The 16,707-nt window shown below is 33.3% G+C and overlaps 1 protein-coding gene across 3 annotated transcripts in view; it reads left to right on the forward strand.

The window, feature by feature from the left end:
- TIAM1 (TIAM Rac1 associated GEF 1) overlaps positions 1-16,707 on the forward strand; it is a 265,969-nt gene that overhangs the window by 56,209 nt on the left and 193,053 nt on the right. For all 3 annotated transcript variants that reach the window (XM_051984885.1, XM_051984888.1, XM_051984889.1), the window contains exon 2: positions 16,321-16,426. The gene's annotated coding sequence lies outside the window, so the exon portion shown is untranslated. The remainder of the gene's footprint in view (positions 1-16,320; positions 16,427-16,707) is intronic.

Here is a 16,707-nt window from a genome sequence, read left to right on the forward strand (position 1 = left end):
CTACCAATTAAAAACAAAATAAAATAAAACCCTTAATATAAATTTGCATAATCATATTAAATCAATTCCAACATTGGCCAAGTTCAAATAGGCATGTTTTATTCTTGATTTCAAGTCTGTCACCTTTCTGGCAGGAGATAAATGTCATGGTTTATCTTTAGTCCTCTAGATGCATGGTTTATTATTTTCTTTTTTAATTTTTTTTTTGCTAAGGCAATTGGGGTTAAGTGACTTACTTAGGATCACACAACTAGGAAGTGTTAAGTATCTGAGGCCAAATTTGAACTCAGGTCCTGCTGACTTCAGGTTCTATCCACTATCCATTTAGCTGCCCTGGTTTGTTATTTTTAAAGTGTTTTTTCTCTACTATATTGTCACTATATAAATTCTTCTAGTTCTATTTAATTTACTCTGTATCAAATCATAGAAATCTTTCAGTTTTCACAGAAACTTTCCCTTTTGCCATTTTGTGGCATTTCATTTCATTTATATACCCTGATTTGCTTAGCCATTCTCCAATGCAATTTTTGAAAAGAGTTGATATAAATATTTGTGTATATATGGGTCCCTTTCATCTTTGATCTATAATGGTATGGTTGAGTCAGTTTAGTAACTTTTTGAGCCTAGTTCCTATTTGCTTTCCAGAATGGCCAGATCAACTCACAGCTATACTAACAATGCATTTGTTCACCTTTTAAAAGCTTTCCAATCCCTTTTCACAATGCCCTCCCTTCCTCAAACAACTATTCAAACCCAGCATTTATATTAGCTACTTTTACTTATGTAGGATTTTCAGCTACTGATGACACTCATTACTCACTAATCCTTGCAACACTTAGAAATAGAAACTAGTTAGAAATTGTGCTGGTTTAAACATAATTGTACTCTAGATCCTACTAAAATTAATAAAGGCATTTTCACATGACTTCTCCATAATCATAAGATGTAACAGGAAGTAGCAAAAATTTATATTTTTCTTTATTTTTTTGATCCAAATAGCAGATATTATTTTATGTTTTAGATGGAGAGTTTTCAAATCTTTTACTCCTAAATCTCTCAATGGCTTTAGGAGAAGCAGGATGGTTTTAGGTTCCTTTGTGCTTCCACCATTTATTAGTTATAATTGTAGATTCATAGATCTGTGGGCCTATGATCCTTAGATGAAAAGGACTTCAGTGATCTTCTAATATAATCTCCTCACTTTACAGATGAAAAAACTGAGATCTAGGAAGCTAAAGTGACTTAAGGTTACACAGATGATAAATGTTTATGTGGGCTTTGAATCCAGTGCCAATCCATTGGCAAAGATACTGGATTAGTTTGCAGTTTTCTTCTTCAATTCATTTGACAGATGTAAAAACTTGGGAAAAATAGGATCAAGTGACTTGACCGGGGTCATACAGCTAGTACATGTCTGAGGCTATATTTGAATATTGATCCTTCTGACTCTAGGTCTAGCACTCTATTCACACTACTCCCTAGCTCCTATTATTTAGATTTTTGTTTATTTAAAGAATACTTTATAGTTCTAGTGTTATAGTTTATGTGTATCGGTATTCTCCAAAATATTTCCTTCATTTTGTTGTAATTTTGAATAGAATTTCCTTTTCTAGCTCTTCTTGCTTGGTTTTGTAATTGACATGCAGAAATTCTAATAATTTATTTTATATTTTATATCCTGCTAACAAATCTTGCTGTTTTAATTTATTTTTGTTTGATTCTTAGATTCTTTGGCTTCCTTCAAGTCTCAGTTAAAGTTCCACCTTATGCAAGAAGCATTTTTCAGTCCTCCTGAATCTTAGTGCTTTTCCTTAGAAATAATCTGTCTTGTTCATTTCTCCTTTGTTCATGGCTGTCTTCATATTGTCTCCTACATTAGATATGATGTGTGGAAGCATGAAGGAAGTGCATAATAAATGTTTAATGACTTGATTTGAATTAAGATTTCTAGGTAGAAAATCATATAATGTGCAAAGACTAACAGTTTTGTTTTCTCTTTGCCTATGCTTATTTTCTCATCTTCTGATTATACTTTGCATTTGTAACACTATTATTTAATGGAGGTAAATAGATATTCTTGTTTTATCCTTGATCTTACTGGGAAAAATTCTAGTCTTTCTCCATTACATATAATGTTGACTCTTGGATACAGAGATACAGCTTACCTTGTTGAGGAAAAGTCCATTTGGTCTTATACATTTCAATATTTATTTATTTTAAAAGAAAACCAATATTAGATTTTGGCAAAAAAAATTTATCATCTGTTACTATATTGATATAATCCTGAGGTTTTTTATTATTTTTGTTACTAATATGGTCTATTATGTTTATAGTTTTCCTAACATTGAGCCAACACTGCATAAAGTCAATTCAGTTTTTTTTTTAATCTATGTTTTTATATTTTTTTGGTAAAATTTTATTTAATATTTCTATGCTGTCCATTCATTAGTTACAGTGTTCTGTAGGTTTTTTAATTATTATAATAGCTTTTTATTTACAAAACATATGCATGGGTAATTTTTCAACATTGACCCTTGTAAAACCTTCTGTTCCAGTTTTTCCCCTCCTTCCCCCCATCCTCTCCCCTAAATGGCAGGTATTCCAATATATGTTAAATATGTTAAAGTATATGTTAAATACAATATATGTATACATATTTATACAGTTATCTTGTTGTACAAGAAAAATCGGATTTAGAAAGAAGATAAAAAATATCCTGAGAAGGAAAACAAAAATGCAAGCAGACAATAACAGAAAGAGTGGAAATACTATATTGTAGTCCACATTCATTTCCCATAGTTCTTTCACTGGGTGTAGCTGGTTTTCTTCATTATTGAAAAATTGGAACTGATTTGGATTATCTCATTGTTAAAGAGAGGCACGTCCATCAGAATTGATCATCATATAGTGTTGTTATTGAAGTATATAATAATCTCCTGGTTCTGCTCATTTCCCTCAGCATCAGTTCATGTAAGTCTCTCCAAGCCTCTTTAAAATCAGCCTGCTGATCGTTTCTTACAGAACAATAATATTCCATAAGATTCATATACTATAATTCAGCCATTCTCCAACATTCAATTTCAGTTTCTGGCCACTACAAAAAGGGCTGCCACAAACATCCCTGCACATACAGGTCCCTTTTCCTTCTTTAAGATCTCTTTGGGATATAAGCCCAGTAGTAATACTGCTGCATCAAAGGGTATAGTGCTATCTAGTTTTGATTTTCTGCTAGGCATTGACCCACACTTAACACTGTACACCAAGATAAGGTCAAAATGGGTTCATGACCGAGGCATAAAGAATGAGATTATAAATAAATTGGAAGAGCATAGGATAGTTTACGTCTCAGACCTGTGGAAGAGGGAGGAATTTATGACCAAAGAAGAACTAGAGATCACTATTGACCACAAAATAGAAAATTCTGATTGTATCAAATTGAAAAGTTTTCGTACAAACAAAACAAATGCAGACAAGATTAGAAGGGAAACAATAAACTGGGAAAATATTTTTACAGTCAAAGGTTCTGACAAAGGCCTCATTTCCAAAATATATGGAGAACTGACTCTAATTTATAAGAAATCAAACCATTCTCCAACTGATAAATGGTCAAAGGATATGAACAGACAATTCTCAGATGAAGAAATTGAAACTATTTATAGACATATGAAAATGTGCTCCAAATCATTATTAATCAGAGAAATGCAAATTAAGACAACTCTGAAATACCACTACACACCTGTCAGATTGGCTAGAATGACAGAGAAAGATAATGTGGAATGTTGGAGGGGATGTGGGAAAACAGGGACACTGCTACATTGTTGGTGGAATTGTGAACACATCCAGCCATTCTGGAGAGCAATTTGGATCTATACTCAAAAAGTTATCAAACTGTGCATACCCTTTGATCCAGCAGTGTTTCTACTGGGCTTATACCCAAAGAGATACTAAAGAAGGGAAAGGGACCTGTATGTGCCAAAATGTTTGTGGCAGCCCTGTTTGTAGCGGCTAGAAGTTGGAAAATGAATGGATGCTCATCAATTGGAGAATGATTGAGTAAATTGTGGCTTATGAATGTTATGGAATATTATTGTTCTGTAAGAAATGACCAGCGGGATGAATACAGAGAGGACTGGCGAGACTTACATGAACTGATGCTAAGTGAAATGATCAGAACCAGGAGATCATTATATATTTCAACAACGATACTGTATGAGGATGTATTCTAATGGAAGTGGATTTCTTTGATAAAGAGACCTAATTCAGTTTCAATTGATCAAGGATGGACAGAAGCAGCTACACCCAAAGAAAGAACACTGGGAAATGAATATAAACTGCTTGCATTTTTATTTTTCTTCTCAGGTTATTTATACCTTCTGAATCCAATTCTCCCTGTGCAACAAGAAAACCGTTTGGTTCTGCACACATATATTGTATCTAGGATATACTGTAACCTATTTAACATGTAAAGGACTGCTTGCCATCTGGAGGAGGGGGTGGAGAGATTGAGGGGAAAAATTGGAACAGAAGTGAGTGCAAAGGATAATGCTGTAAAAAATTACCCTGGCATGGGTTCTGTCAATAAAAAGTTATTTAAAAAAAAGTTTTGATTTTCTGTTTTCTCTCTCCTTGATTTAGTATAAGCTTCCACACATCATGATAAGCATTGAGGACATAAAGGCAAAAAACAGCCCCTGCTTTCAAGAAGTTTACAATCTAATGGAGACGACATGCAGATAACCATGGACAAAGGAGAGATCAGGCCCATGTTTCTATTATTAAAATTGTTTGAGGAAAATACCTTCTATTTATTTAGGTATTTTTGTAAATATCCATCCATTTCTTCAAGTTATCAGTTGTTTTAGCATTATCAACCAGTTACAACTCTAAAAGACTTGAGTAGTTACTTATTGCAAGTAAAAGCAGAGTCATGCTTTCTGGGTTCCCTCTTGTACAGAGTACAAAGAAGACCAATAATTCAAGCAAAACCTTGTATATTTGAGGGGTACGGCAGAAATCGGGGTGGTCTCATAGGAGGGTGAAAGGCAATCCCCTTCTAAATGGGAGTGGCATGGAAGGAGAGAAGGAAAGATAGGAAAGGGGGAGTGAGGGGTAGTAAGGGGGCCTGGGAACTGTCAGACCAAGGAGGGGAAGATGTTCTGTTTATTTGAAAATGGTCCTACTGCACAAACAGTTTATCAGTCTGGATTAGATTGGTTGGGACAAGGTTTGTGGCTGACTTGGCTTCAGGGGCACACTAAGAATTTAATAGAGTTCAATTGCAACGATCACCATAATGCTAGTTTGGGGGAGCCTCATCTCTGGAAAATAAGGTCATTAAGAAAACAATTTTGGGGGTCCTAAATAACATATATTAGAGCAAAATAATTTCAGATATTTTCCTTTATTTTATCTTTATTTTCTTGAATTATCTGTTCAATTTTGAATTTAAAAAATCCTGTGTGGTTTTCTTCCTTTTTAAAAAAATCAGCCTTACTGTTTCACAATTTTATTAACTTTTTTTTTAAAAACAAAGCACTTAGTTTTATTTAGAAATTAGAAATTTAAATAATTTAGAAATTTATTTTAAATTTTGGTTTGGATTATCTCTTCTTTGAGCTTTAGAATCTTAGAATTTATCTAGTTTCTTTCCACCCCACCTTAAAATTGCATATCCTTTTCATTGCTCTCTACTTTCTTTTGTTGATAAAAATGCTTAGATATATAAAATATTCCCCTAAGGATTATTTTGATTGTTCTTAGAAAATTTTCATGTTTTCTTATTATTGTTATTTTCTTGATGAAAATTTCTTTTTTAAAAAAAAAGAAACTTTTAATTATTTTTATGATTTTAAAAAATCTACCATTGCTTTGGAATGAAATAATTTAATCTCCATTTAATTTTCATTCTTTTTTCTTTTATTGAATATAATTTTATACATTATAATTACTAAATTATATTTTACTATTTGCTTTAGGTATTTTTATATGATGTTTTCATATTATAAAAGTAGCCATTATAAAAGTTTTTATTAAGTTGCAATTTCTAAGAAACATATGAAATTATTGTTTTTATTCCCATTCAGTAACCACCAAAACTCTTATCTCTAACTTTAAAAAAAGTTTAATCACATCCTTAACATCTAGCTTATGTTTATTCTTTTATTGATTTGTCTAGGTCTGAAAGGGATATATTAAGATCCCTAACTAGTATAGCTTGTCTGTTTCTCTCAATCTGATAAACTATTCCTTTAAGTATTTAGATTCTATGGAATTTGGTATGCATGTGTTAAGTATTTATATTGCTTCATTATTTGTAGTACCAGTCAGCTTAATGTAATTATTTACTTTGCTCTTTATAATGTACATTTGAAATCATGATTGCTACCCTTATTTTTTTGAGTTCAATTGAGGCAAAGTCATTTTTTCTCTATGCTTTTATTTTAACTTTGTGAATTTTTAAATTTCACATTAGTTTTGTGTATGCAATTGATTCTTGAATTCTTTTTAATATCTTCTAAAAGTGTATTCTGTTTTATGGGTGAGTTCTCATTCCATTCTCATTCTTGGTTATATAGTTAATAGCCTATTTGCCTTCTTCCAGTCTTCTTATATTTTTTCCTTTTTTTCTTCCCTGCCCTATTTTTTTTAAGCTTTTTATTTTCAAAACATATGCATGGATAATTTTCCAACATTAACCCTTGCAAAACCTTGTGTTCCAATTCCCTCTCTTCCCTCATCCCCTCCCCCAGATCCCCCAGATGACAAGTAATCCAGTATGTTATACATGGTAAAAAATATATGTTAAATCCAATATGTGCATACATATTTATACAATTATCTTGCTGCACAAGAAAAATCAAATCAAAACGGAGAAAAATTAGAATATAAAATGCAAGCAAACAACAACAAAAAGAGTGAAAATGCTATATTGTGATCTATATTCAGTTCCCACAGTTCTCTCTCTGGGTGTAGATGTCTCTCTTCATCACAAGACCATTGGAACTGGCCTAATCATCTCCTTGTTGAAGAGAAACATATCCATCAGAGTTGATTATTGTATAATCTTGTTGTTGCTGTGTACAATGATCTTCTGGTTCTGCTCATTTCACTTAGCATCAGTGAAGTCTCTCCAGGCCTCTTTAAAATCATCTTCCTGATCATTTCTTATTGAAGAATAATATTCCATATCATTCATATACCATAACTTATTCAGCCATTCCTCAATTGATGAGCATCCATTCAGTTTCCAGTTTCTAGCCACTACAAAAAGGGCTGCCATAAACATTTTTGCACATGTGGGTCTCTTTCCCTCCTTTAAGATCTCTTTGAGATATAAGCCCAGAAGAAACACTTTGGGATCAAAGAGCATAAATTGTTTAATAATTCTTTGCCTGCCCTACTCTTTTTAAAGAAGGTAGTGAAAAAGGAATTTGTTTAGTATAGATATTTATAATTTAAGGGATCTATTTATATTTTATTCACTCTTTTTTCTTACACATTTTTAATGTTTCCCCCCCCCCTGAGTTTGGTTTCACCTGGATGAGAGGTGTCCGGTGTTCATATGATCTTATCTCATGGATTGGTGTAACTTGTATGCTTCAATTTCTTTTGTCTTCCTGCTGTTTCTGTGTAGGCTGACAGTCTTTTATTCTGTTTTGTATGGAATGGAGGAACTTGTAGTAACTTTATTATTGTTTCTTCTGGTGCATTTTTTTGAATTTTATTGGGATTTTTTGGTGATTCTAGATTCTAATAGCATGCTACCATATTTTTGTAGACTCCAATGCAATAAGATATTATTGTAATGAAAGAAATATAAAAAGAAACAAATCCAGAGAAACCTGAGAAGACATATATGAGTTGATGTCGTATGAAGTAAATGGAGACAGAAGAGTCAGCTTCTGGCTTGGGAGACTACATCATTTGGAGGATGTTGTTACCCTCAAAATCAACAGAGAATTTAAGGAGAAGGGAGAGTTTTTCCTAGGGAAAGAGAAAGAATCCATTTTGGACATGTTGAGTTTTAGATTTTTATGAGATGCCTAGTTTGAGATATCCAATAGGCAGAGATGTAAAATTGAAATTTGAAAGATTGGTCAGGACTAGAAAATTGATCTGAGAATCATCTGCATAAAGATTATAAATGAATTCATGGGAGTCATTGAGATGACTAAATGAAACAATTTAGGGAGAGAAGAAAAGAGCGTCCAAAACAGAACTATATAGGACACCTATTGTTAGTAGGTGAGATTTGGATGAAGATCTTAGATAGAAGACTGAGAAAGAGTGGCTAGATAGGTGGGAGAAGAACCAGAAAAAAACAGTGCTATGAAGAGTGCTAGAGAGAAGTGTGTATCAAAGTGTATCAAAAAGTTTTGAGGTTGATGACAAGAAAATAAACTCTTCAACAAAATGTCTTTTGTTATCACTATCAGAGACAAAACACAAAACTCGCTAGATCATGAATTTGACCTAGTGATTGCAAAGTTTTTTTTTTTTATTAATACCATTTTCTCTTTAAAACCAAACAGCCTGGTTAGAGAGAAGAGCATCTTCCTCGGAGAAATAAAAAGAATATATAACATAGTTCCTAAGCAGCAAGAAGGTACAGTGGATAAAATATTGGACTTAGACTCAAGAATCCCAAGTTTAAATGCTGCCTGAGCTGCCTGTTTATTTATAACCTTTGTCTTATTACTTGATTTCTCTCTGTTTTATCATCCATAAAATGTGAATAATAATCACTCCTACTTGACACTGAGGATTAAATTAAAGCACTTTGTACTTCACACCATGAAAATTTAGAAAAATCATGAAAGATGAGGATAGTTAGTAGAGAGAATGTAGAAAGAAAGGCATACTGATGTATCTTGTGGACAACTTTAGTGGCATCCTCAATATAGAGAAGTGAAGGATTCTGATATTTCTAGATTTCAGTTTATTTATACCTCAGAGGATTTATATTGCAGTGAGCATATTATACCTCAAGGAAGTAAAAAACAGATACAAAGAGTCAGTAATATACTGAGCTATGCATAGCAGCATTCTTTGTGGCTCAAGCAACCAGAAAGAGAATGTCAAAACTTTTGAGTACAGTTAAAATAATTCTTAGTAGGAAATTTATCTCAGAGAACTTATATAAACAAAATAAAAATGAGAAGAGCATCGAATTGAACATGCTATTAAAAATTTTAAAATAGATAAATCCTAAAATAAATATAAAAGAAATCTTGTTTATTACAAGAGAAATATGGAAGCTCAAAAATAAAAAAAAGGCAATGGAAACAAAGATAAGCTGCATGTCAAAATATCCATAGCAATAGTTTTTGTGGAAATAAAGAATGGGAAACAAATGAGTGGTCTCAAGTGGGGAATAGAAGGAAAAAAACCCCAACACCCTATAGTATATGAATGGAATAGAGTATTATGTTCCTTTTCAGTCTTCTTTAACTGGAGAAGAAACCATTCCCCCCCCCCCCCCCCCAGTCATCTAGGCTCATAAGCTAGGTGTTATCCTTGAATTACTTTTTCTTACCCCAAGTCATTAGGTCTGTTTATTTCACCTTTGAAATATCTTTCAAATACTCTGCCTCTTTTCTCCTCTGCTGACTGCTATTATTAGCCTTTACAGGCCCTCATTTCCTCATGCTTTGATTTTACTGAAATAGGTTACCAATTGGTCTTCCTTCCATAAATCTCACCCCACTCCAGGCTCTCTTCCATGCAGTTGCCAAAAATGATTTTCCAAAAGCAACGTTCTGACCATGTTATCCTCTTGTCCAATAAACTCCAAGGACTCTCTAATAATTCCTGTAAGCTCTGAAGTACTGCAAAAAGTCTCATCAAGAATTTTTCATCTTAAGGAATCCAATGATTCTTGCTGGTTTTTCAAGAACTAAAAACAGTCTCATCTTATGTTGGGAAATCCAATGATTCTTGAAGATTTTAAAAGTCCTTTTAACAGTCTCATTGTCAGCCATGCTCTTTCAGTGTCAGGTATTTCTTAAATTTTCTTTATTTTGAAGTTTTTCTCTTTTTCTGTTTCATCTCAGGAAATCCAATGATTGTTGCTGGTTTTTCAGGAACTGAAAGCTGAATATTTTAAAGTTCTTTTGACAGTCTCATTGTCTCAATCAGACTTCTTGTCAGCCATCTGATTCCTTCTCCATCTGTGGAAATATAAGCAGATCCTCTTCCCCAAGCAGTTAACCTATCTAATTCTCTTCTATTTACCACTTTTGGGATTTCTCTTCATCATCTGGTAATTACATTGGAGTTGTTTGCACTGGGTACTGCCCAGTTGGGTTAAAAAATCTATATTCTCCCCAACTGTAATCCTGATTGCTTTTCCGTTGGTTGATGATTTGATTTCTGCTAATCTGATTTGACTTCCTATTTCCTTTGGTGTTTTCATCTCCCTTCCTGAGGTGTCAGGGAAGGTGTGAACACCTTTTTTGGAGGGTTCTCACCTCCTTGAGAAGTCAGGGAGATCATGACCACCCTATGTTCTAAAACAAAAGAAAGGGGGAGATGTTGGAATCTTTACAAACTGCTAACTAGAGTTGATCTGATCTTACAAGATGTTTTGGGCCAGAACCTGAAACAAGGTACTAAGTAGAACTAATTAGTACAATGTTTGTGTTTACACCTTTACTCATTGGAGTTCACAAGTATGCCAGCTTCCTAAATTAAACTTTGTAACTTTGTGAATTCACACCTCCCTTAAAGCTCTTAGGGCCAGAGAGCACTATGGGAGAAAACCCATAATCCCATTCTCTCAGAAGAGTTTTATATAAGGCCAGTGAAGAGAAATCTATTCCAGAATATATTCCACTTGGCTGGCTGGTGGCAGAAGAGAGTTCAGCTGGATTGGAGAGCAGCACTCTGGTGCAGACACAGAGTACTTTGAGAGATTTCAGCTGAATTATGCCAGAAGCCCTCTATATAATCTCTAGGATTAAATAGAAAATCCTATTTGATGTTCCAAGAGTTTAAGAATTTGGCCCTCCCACACCATCTTTCAAACCTTCTTATATCCTACACTGCTTCCCTCCTCTCTCTTTTTGATCCAATGACATTGAACTTGCTGTTTAAAATTGAACAAGACACTACCTTTCAGTTCCTGACATTTTTATTGGGTATCTGGAATATGCTCTTTCCTCATTGCCACTTCTGGCTTCCCTGTCTTTTTCCAATCCTAGATAAGATCCTGACTTCTACAGGAAGCCTTTCCCAGTCCGTTTTAATTCCAGTGTCTTCACTCTGTTAATTAATCCCTATTTATCCTGTGTATAGCTTGTTTGTATGTATTTGTTTCTGTGTTGTCTTCCCTATTAGATTGTGAATTCTTTGAAGACAAGGACTGTCTTTTGTCTTCCTTTGTATCCCAGGCACTTTGCACATTGCCTGGCATATAAAATAGGTGTTTAATTAATGCTCATTGACTGTCAAAGAAATAATGTGTATGAGAAATTCAAAGATATGGGAGATTTATAGGGCTGCCTGCAAAGTGAATTAAAAGGGATTGAAAGAATAATATTTGAGTATAGCAGTGAAAATAAAAGAGATCACTAAAAGGATTTTGAACTTGAATAATTGAAAATCAAGAATAACTCACTGCAGAGAAGTAAGAATTGCTAAAAAAAAAAAAAAAAAAAAACAGAATATTGTATGCATTGTCAGATACAGTTAATTGTATCTGACTCTAGATTTAGATTTAAGGCTAGAAAGGAACTCAAAAGTCATTTAGTCCAACCCTGTCATTTTATAGGATGAAGAAAGTGAAGCTCAGGGAAATCAAGTGATTTGCCCTAAGTCACCCAGGTACATTAAGTAGTAGATACATTGTCAGTGGAGTAACATTTATCTTCCCTTTATGCATCTTGGAATGCAGTCTGATGACTTGGCCTGGTTGAGATTAGCATGAGGTGATCTTTTTAAAAATCTTACTTATCTGGATTTCAACACATTATTATCTTGCTTTTATTCTTTCTCTTCCAGCCCAAAGGTTTTTTTTTTTTTTTCTTCCTTTAATTGTTTTTCTTTGTTGTAAGGAATGATTCAGTCTGGATTGTATATTTGTGTGTGGGGAAGGGAGGTGGATCTATGACTAATGTAAAGACAAAAAATACCTTTTAAAAATTCTAATAGCAAAAGAGGATGTAAGCAGCTGAGTTTGAGAACTGGTTCTAGCTCTTGGAAACTTGACATTAGGTAAAAAGATTTTTTAAAAAATCCTTACTTTTTATTTTTTCCATCACCCCACCAAGTTTGTATTTAGAAGGAAGTCACAATGAATTTCCTTCTCCTTTTGTAGTTCATCTAGTAGTTCCTTATTTGGTCTTACCATATATTTGCTGTAATTATGTGTTAGTCCCTCATCTCTGCTTTTTTAAAGGCTAAGCCATTTTCTAGGACAAAGGCAAAACTCTCTAGATATAAATGTTTTGTGTGTGTTTTGCCTATTTGGTAATAGGTATCCACAGGGATTTGTCTAGATGTCACTTTACAGGGAGGTGTGACTAGATGTCTTTAGTCTTCATCTACCATTCTATAAGGGAGATTTGCACCTGTCAGAGAGCAAGATATTGGAGCCATGAAACTGGCTGTTCTTTTCTCAGAGAGGGAATAACAAGCTATATTATATCTGTCTGGCATTTATATGTTGTTAATCTAGAGGAAATAATTCTTAGATTCAAACTGTGTTCCTGATTATTATCCCTTTAAAAGTAGAGTGCTCTAAGCAAAAAATGTGACTCTTCATTTCAAAGATCATTATATAGTGAAGAGCAGGTAAATATCTTTCTTTATTTAAGCCAATAGCAAATAGAAATCAGAGATTTACAGGTTAAAATAAATCAGATCACTTTGAGGGAAATATCTTAGTTCATTTAAGGGATGAGTCCCCAGTTTCGAGGAAATTTGCTAAAGTCTCTAGCTGGGAAAAGAGGCTCAAGGCACCAGTTCCTCTACATGTCAGTTTTATTCCCCAAATCTTTCTCTCCCTCCAGCAACCTGTCCCAGAAGAGAACATATTCTGTCTTAAAACTGAAATCCTAAAGATTTCTTCTTCCTCAAACTCTTATCAACTTGCCCTTTATTTGGGCACCAAATAATCATTCTTCTTCATTGAATAGAGACTTAAACAAATGATCTTAAGTCTTGGAATTCATAAACAATGTGTACTGCTGCATTTTCATGTAATAAAAATATGACAATACAACTATGTCAAGAAGTGAACTTGGGCTTCTGGAGATTTGGATATACATTAATGCTCACTGCAATTTAGGAAACCTCAAAGAAACCTACTAATGGGTGACTTCTGTATTTGTTTTTATTATCCTTAATTCTGAGTTTTTCTCTTACTCAGGTAAGTTTTCTTATTGTTGTTATTTTCAGTCATGTCTGACTTTTTGTGACTTCTTTTGGGGTTCTCTTAGCAAAGATCCTGAAGTGGTTTGCCATTTCCTTCTGCAGCTCATTTTACAGACAGAGGAATAAAGGCAAATAGGGTTAAGTGACTTGTCCAGGGGCACATAACTAGTAAGTGTCTGAGTTTAGATTTGAACTCAGTTCTTCCTGACTCTATCCTGATACTCTATCCTCTGTGCCACCTACCTACCCCTATAAAGGAAGTAGGACAGGTCTAATTTAGGTTATTGATTTTTAACTCTATTCATTTGGCTCAAGTAGTTTTTGCCAATGATAATCCAAGTGAGAGGGAAATATGATGTGGTGAATATAGAGCTTGTTTTGGGGTCGAGAGTCCTCGAGTTCAGGGCTTGACTCTTATACTTACTAGCTGTGTTACTATAGAACCTATTGCATATTTTAATCACTTGATTTTCCAGCAGCCCAAGCACTTCTGTGAGACCCAAAGTTATAGATGAGTTGGTGATAGTACAGTGATGGTGTTTCTATATCAATCATTCTTGCTTTCAAATTATAGATCCATATCATCCCTAACCCACTGCCTCACTTTCAGTCATATATGAGTCATTTATAGGTTTTTAATAAGTTGATTTCATCTATAGTTAGAAAAAGAATCATCTATAAAAATTAGAAATATGAATCATAGATCATTTAAACAATTGTATTGGAGCCTAAAAAAAAGAAAAAAATCACTTTTGTCAAAACTAGTCTAATCAAAGTACACCAGCTTTACTTTTTAACAGTATTATGATCCCTGATTGGGAAATTCCTCTTCCTAAAAATCAGACAGATGTGAGCTGATGGACTACAGTTTTGCCTTGTCTTCTAAATCAGTGGGTGTGTCACTTTTTGGCTTTTTTTCAGATCGTTGAAACTTTTGGCTTCTGTTCAAAATGCTATGTGAGTTACATTTTACCCATACAAATCACTAGCCATTGTAAACCCATGGCAGTTGGAAACTTTGTACACATTCAAAGGAGAAAATAGAAAGAGGAGGTTAGGGAAAATGGTGAAAATTTTGATAATTTTATCTTCTTTGATCATATACCAAAATTACATATGATACAATTGCTAATTCTGATGAGAATCCATATAGGTTGTTTTCAAAAAGAACTAATTGGTTCTCTTTAAAAATATTTTTTCATAATTGCTATAAAAATAGCCTTTGCCAAGCTTCATCAGCTCAATGTTATTCTGTTATTTTGGTTTCCTTCTTCAGCTGATGGGCTGCTGACAGAATGACTATAGTGTCTTAGGGGTCTGCCAGTAAGCTTTTGAATACAATGTTTGCTTACTCAACAGCAATTTTATAGTTTTCAAAATACTATATATATGTAAACTGGTAGATGCTGTTATTATATTTTACTGATGAGGATATTGAGGCATAAAGAGAGAGATTAAATGACTTGTCCAGAGTCATCCAGCTAGGGAGTAGCTAAAGTGGGATTTAGCTGTCTTTGACTGTCATGAAACATAATTAATTAGCTGTATTCCAAACTCCTCCACTTATTAATTTAATGTCTCACTGTGGCATCAATGTGATTGTTTTATCAAAGTTTATGTGTAGATCTTGCGTTCTGGTAGATCTTACCCAGCTGGAATGGTTTCAGCTATGGACCTTGTAATCATCAGTTTGACTTTTTTCCCCAAGGACCACTATAGCCAAGTTCTGAAAGAGTCTCCACAAAATGAATTTTTTTTGGGGGGGGGCATAGGAACTCTCAAAGATTTTCTACTAATGCATAGAGGTATTAGCTACACTGATGAAATTATAGATTTCCAAAGTCTTTGAAATAAATTGGATTTGATTTTCTCATTTCTTTCTAAGAATTAGATTCCAGATTAGCAATGAAGATTTCTTATATTTTCCTTAAGTATCCCTGGTAGAATATGGTATTGGTTGAATCACTAGATTCATAAACAGATGTTTCATGTAAATTGTGATACGGCTGGCATATTGGGAAAATACTTAAAGAAAAACTGTGGCTGATTTTGCATAATATATTATTAGTAAAAAAAAATTGGATAAATTATAGGATGCTGATCCTGGAAATATAATTGGTAGAATAAGTTCATTTTAATGTTTATGTAACATGTTTTAAAAATATAATAAGAAAAAAATCTGTCAACAAGCATTTATTTCTTTCCTGCTTTCTATGGTACTGGGAATTATATAAAATGTTGGAAATAGAGACAAAAATGAAATAGTCCAGTTTTTTAAGAGGTTTGCATTTTCTTAGTGAAAACAAAGAAAGAAAAAATCAAGAAGAGCATAATTGAATATACAAATTTAGACTAAGAAGCATTTAAGCATCAGTAGGGAAATGATTTTTTATCCTTTATAAATTTGTCACTAGCATAGATTCTTAGTTAGGAAGTCAGTGCCCTTGTGAAACTCTTATTTTTTGAGAACATATCTGTACTGTCTTCTCTGGACTTTCTCCCCTCAGTCTTGTCAAACTTCTTATTAGAATTTGTTTAGGAGAATATAGTTGCTGTGACTCACCATTTGCATCACCAGAAGGAGCAGTGATTCAGAATGTTCTGCAGTTAGTCTGATTTGACGGTTTACTCCCTTCTTTCCCCATCATATAATTCTCTTTAAAATTTTATTTCTTATTGTGAATGATAAATATGAATCTTTCAATATGCAAAGAACACAAAAAAGAGTACTATGTATAAGATTGTGGATCTAAATGACTTTTTTAATTATTAAATTTAACTTAATAGTATTAAAAACCCAAAACTGTTCTGCTATTCCTGTCTCCCTTTCTCCTCTCTTTGATGTTGCTTTTACTTCTTTGGCTCTCCCCACTCCAGTTAGGATGTAAATACTTGGTTAACATTTATATCCTTTAAATTGATTAATTTTTTTTTAAATTTCTCCAGATTTCTCTTGTAACCTGTTTGTGTTTGAGAGATTCAGTCTACTTCTGGCCTTTTCATCAGAAATGCTTGAAAGTCCTCCATTCTATTAAAGAGCAATTTCTTCCTGGTAAGTACTTAGGGTTTTTTAAAAAAAATTTATTGATATCTTATTTTCTTATATCATCACGATTTCCGCTACTATTTCTCCTTGTTCCAGAGAGCCCTGCTATATAAATAAATAGTATTTGTTTTACAAAAAGATTGAGGGGAAAAATCAATATAATTGAAAAAGTTAGAAAATATAAGTAATGTACAATACTTGTGGATCTTTCATCTCTACAAAGGAGTAGCATAGAAATTTTTTCCATGATTGTTCTTTATGACTTTTTTAACATTCATTTTTGATTT

The sequence above is a fragment of the Antechinus flavipes genome, chromosome 3 (assembly GCF_016432865.1).
Source record: "Antechinus flavipes isolate AdamAnt ecotype Samford, QLD, Australia chromosome 3, AdamAnt_v2, whole genome shotgun sequence".
Taxonomy (NCBI): Eukaryota; Metazoa; Chordata; class Mammalia; order Dasyuromorphia; family Dasyuridae; genus Antechinus; species Antechinus flavipes.